The 5,158-nt window shown below is 36.1% G+C and overlaps 1 long non-coding RNA gene across 1 annotated transcript; it reads right to left on the bottom strand.

The window, feature by feature from the left end:
- Nucleotides 1–962: 962 nt before the first annotated feature.
- On the bottom strand, nt 963–3,258 carry LOC130241452 (uncharacterized). Its single transcript, XR_008838879.1, has 3 exons — nt 3,185–3,258; nt 2,419–2,551; nt 963–1,035 (listed from the first exon to the last, which is right to left on the bottom strand). It is a non-coding gene; the product is annotated as an uncharacterized LOC130241452 (long non-coding RNA).
- Between the last annotated feature and the right edge of the window lie 1,900 nt (nt 3,259–5,158).

Genomic DNA, 5,158 nt, shown 5'->3' with positions numbered 1-5,158 from the left:
TATTCTTATGATGATCCTCATAATGCAGGTGTAAAAATACACACAGCCTGTCCTAATTAAACAGGTGTAAAACAAACACAATCTAGCATCAGGAACATGTTCTCATGATGATCCTCATAAAACTAGGTCCTCATAATGCAGGTGTAAAAATACACACAGCCTGTCCTTATAAAACAGGTGTAAAAACACACACACACAATCTAGCATCAGGAACATGTTCTCATGATGATCCTCATAAAACTAGGTCCTCATTATGCAGGTGTAAAAATACACACAACTTGTCCTTATTAAACAAGTGTAAAAACACACACACAATCTAGCATGAGGAACATGTTCTTATGATGATCCTCATGAACCAAGGTCCTTATAACACAGGTGTGAATATACATACAATCTATAATACTGGAATGAACGCACATGTAAAGCAAAAAGGTTACTAACCGCATCTTGTATAACAAATGACCTTTAATAATTGTAATCTAAAATCTAATAGTAAGAATGAACTCTGCATTGGTTTTTATACCGTGTTTCGCCATGGACACTCAGCATCTCCGTAATCATAGGTGATCTCTTCACCAGGACTGATTCTCCTTAATGCAAATAAGCATAAGTGAGGTATTCCATCCACACAGATCGTCTTCATCTTGCTATTTGGGTTAATATGGTCATCGTTTACAAATCGCCCAAGAGAGCCGTCATCCCGGCCCGCATCAACACTAAACAAATGACAGACAAAATCAGCACTGAAAACATAAGGCCAACAGAGATCACGGTGTGATTAACAATCATTTAACAGTCCTCAACAAGGACTGAGAATATATGACCAATAATTCTAGCAAAGTATGCACTCTCAGCTAAACAATTGTACATACCAGAGGCGTTTTCCATTGTACCGAAACTCGAACATGAAAACCTTAAGTGCATCATGGTAAATTCTTTGCCTCTGCTCACATTGTTCTTTGCTTATAAGTTCACCTCTGTATTCCAGCAGGAAATTCCCTTTTTCAAACTCAGTACAGCTGAACACACCTCTGCCTACAGAACAAAAGAGTTAAAAATCACCACTGAGAACAACATATAATGATCCTGGGATAAATTTATTAACAAAAGTAACTTTAAAGGGAAGGTTCACCCTCCAAAATAATAAAAAACAACAGTCATTTACTCACCATCAGATGTTAGTTGCATACGGAGAACTGGAAGGGATGTGGTGGTAGGATAAAAAATTGAGTTGGAGAAAAAAAACAATGAGCGGGAGAAAAAAAATGGGTGGGAGGAAAATATATTATAAGTTTTTGCGTTCCCTCACAAAGATGTTTTGTGTTCCCTCGCAAAACTTTTTTTCCGCAAACAATTCCTTGTCACTTCATACATGTCAACCCTCCCATTTTTGCCAGAATTATTCTGTATTTTACTATTCTATCCTGCTATTATCCAATGATTAAGTATTTTCCCATATTTCACATGTATTTTTAAATCTTGAAAGCATGCTGAAATTAATATCAAATGTCTGCATTCACTTTTCCATTAAAGCTGTGCGGCCACCATCACCCTTCATATGCAACCTCTGAATCAGCGAATGCATAAGCCAATGACTGGTATAAGCGCTGACTGACGCGCTCTGTATGATAAACTGATCCCAGATCAGCTTCTGTACACGCAATTTAGAGAGGAGCGAAAGTGCAGGACACTTTGATATTCGGATGCGTGTTTAAACAGACAAATACTCTTAATAATATGTAAACATGTTCGTCCTGCGTGTTTTATTTTAAACACAACAAACTTTCTCATAAATGAGCACAAACAGTTACTTAAGTAATGGAACGCTTTCATTATAGATCTGCGCATTCAGTGACACCTCTGTTATCAAACTAAATAAAAGAGATTCATCTGCTGCTCTTCACTTGTTTCATAACTGAGGTGTCACTTTAAATGGTGTGTACAGAGGCTGATCTGGGATCAGTTTATCATACAGAGCACGTATACATCTGATTCAGAGGTTGCATATGAAGGGTGATGACTGACGCACAGCTTTAATGGATGAATTGCAGCCATTTTTATATTAATTTCAGTGAGATTCAAGATTAAAAAATACATGAGAAATATGGGAAAATATTTAATCATAGGATGATAGCGGGATAGAATAGCAAAATACAGGAGAATCCCAGCAAAAAACAGGGTTGACATGTATGAAGTGAACAGGAAGTGAACAGCTTTGCGAAGGAACGCAAAACATCTATGTGAGGGAACGCAAAAACTTAAAAATATATATTTTCCTCCCACCCTTTTTTTTTCTCCCACCCATTTTTTTTTCCAACCCCCACGTCCCTTCCGGGTCTCTGTAGTTACACAGTGACTTCCAAAGAAATGTATAGAGGAAATTAAGACACATACACAAAATCAAACCAGTTAACTCACCTTTAATATCATTGATAAATTTGCACTCAAGCCCATTTCTGTCCTTCCCCAGAAGTGAAAACTGGATGGCCTCCTCCAGTGGCTTGGCCTTTCTCCTTCGCAGCTTCCTTTCAGCCATTATTTGATGTGACTGCTTTAAAAATAAAAATTAGGATTATTATAATAACTTTTGGATTGCATTTGGTAAGCATATTTTTAATAGTTATCATATTTTTTTCTAGTATTAATGTAAGACAATTATTTAACTGGGACAGTATATGTTGTAAAAGTTGAATATGACACATATGGCATCTGCTGAAACAATTTTCATCTTTTTAAAGCGGCTACGACACAATCTGTATTATAAAAAACACTGCAGACATAATAGTCACTTTCTTATTATATGCATTATATGTTTATGTATTTAGATCACATGTCTTTGTTTAATAATCTCATTAAACTATCTCAATCTAGTACTATTTATTAGCACTGACATATCAACATACTGTACTGGGTGAAGCACCTCCTCTTCACAGACTGTAGTCATGACAACCCATTATTATGATCCTTAGACTTAAATTATATTGCAAATGAAAAAAAAAGTAAAAAAAAAAAAAAAACACTAATCCACGATGCTTGTCCGACGTTTGTGTTGTCATACTATAAATATAAGCACGCTAACGTTGTTAGCATCATGAGCTAGCTGCTTTCCGACAGTAAAATGACCCTAAAGCGATTACAAGGCACAAACAAACAAGCTAAACTATTTAAAAGCAGAATAACTTACCTTTCTTATAATAGCTGCCTCGATCGGGTCGAGTGAGAGACGTCTTCTTTTCAGGTGCAGATTCAGCAATTAACTCCCATTACAGCTGTCACTCCATCTGCGGTTCCCAGAGAGACGGTCACGTTGTCTGCGCTTCAAGTTGCAGTGCGCGCCTACTCGGTTTTGCGCGGTAGATTAAAGACGCGTGTGTTTAATGCGCTGCAGTTTTATAATGTTGTTTCACTTTTATTGGCGTATGAATTTAAATGAGAGATAATCATAAATGGTCACTTTTCTTCCTGTTTGGATATATAATAAACATGACTTTGCATGTAGGTCTTCGCAGTCTCTCATTACACATCTGATTAGGCCACGTGCAAATGGGTCATAAAAATATTACTAAATAAAAGCAATAAAAGTAATAATTATTATTTAAATAACATGCATTTTATAACATATATTTTATAAGCCTAGACGTAAACCATTAGGTTATATTTACACTAAAAACATTTTTTCTCTATATTAAACAGACAGTTAAGTTACTTTAATACATGATTACATGGTATTTACAGAATATATTTAATTAAAGGATCACTGTGTATTCATATATTTACATACAGCTGATAAAAGTATCGAAAATAATGTTTAAATAAGTAATAAACCCAATTAGAATCAAATAAACTTACTTGCAGTTGCTCAGTAGCACCGAACTTAAGCCCCGCCCATTGTCGCCATTTTGTTATGGTTTCCCGCTCACAAATGCCGAACTAGCCAATCACAGGCCTCCATTTTTACACAAGTGTAAAAAATGCAAATTTTTGATGACGCAGGTGTAGTACAAGGTCCGGGCTACAGGGGCGCAGTCATGAGCTCAGAGGATACACTGTGTATTGTATAAATTCAGGTTTTTGTGGTAAATAAGGACTTGGCGCCAAACTTTGAGAAAGTGCTTCTGGGACTTAGATAAATGCATCCACAGTGCGGGAATTATAAGGACACGTCCCTTGTCCTAATAAACCCAAATGTCCCTGGTGCGTATTCAGGTCAAAAGTCCTTTTAAACCACAAAAACCAACACACACACACACACACGCACACACACACACACACACACACACACACACACATACTCATACTGTCACTTTATCACAATTATCATGTTTACAAGTTCTTTTTGCACTATACTGTTCTTTATCTGCACAACTCTGGTTTACTGGCTATATGACATTTAGATGTTGCATATTATTCTGTGGTCTTAAGGAAAGTGTTAAGTATTTCAGCACATAAGAGCAAATATAGCTTATAGCCCATTTCGTTGCGCTCGGCAGCTTTTCACTAATAAAGCTCTTCATGTAAATTTCATTTTTCAATTTTAGCACGTCATATAAAAACATCGCCCTTGCGCCCTCATGATATCCTGCCGCCGGGCCTGCTATAGCGAAACTTTATTGTTTGAGAAGAAACAAAAACGGAAACTGTGCATGAAAACCTGGCTGGGAAGACGGCGATAACATGAATTTTCTGTTCTTCAACGAGAAAAAAAAATCGCAGACACGACACAATGACGGCGTTAATTATACAACGCAGTGTTTACGATCATTTTAACAACTAACATTAATATCAATAACTCCTCTGGCTTTAGACTTTACCTTTTAGAGCTTGTTCTTGTCGGCGCAATATAAGTTTATTGCATGTATAGCTACGAATCAGATTATGAAGAATGATTAAGAGCATGCTTTTCCTTTATTTCATCCTTTCCGTAAGGTGTTTTATTTATTTATTTATTTATTTATTTATAATTTTTTAAATAATGATGACAATATTCACTGTCTAAGCATTCCTCGGTATACTACCAACAAATTACGCCCCTGTACCCAAGTAGCCTACCTAAGTTAATTTACATTTCATGTAAAAAAATAAGAAATCAAAAAAGACCAAAGTATTATGCTAAATATCCGTACAAACGAACATGTTTGTTGTTTAACTTTCGTTGATA

Source organism: Danio aesculapii, chromosome 15 (assembly GCF_903798145.1).
Source record: "Danio aesculapii chromosome 15, fDanAes4.1, whole genome shotgun sequence".
Taxonomy (NCBI): Eukaryota; Metazoa; Chordata; class Actinopteri; order Cypriniformes; family Danionidae; genus Danio; species Danio aesculapii.
Note: the sequence above shows the minus strand (reverse complement) of the source record. Positions and strands in the feature narration are given on the sequence as shown.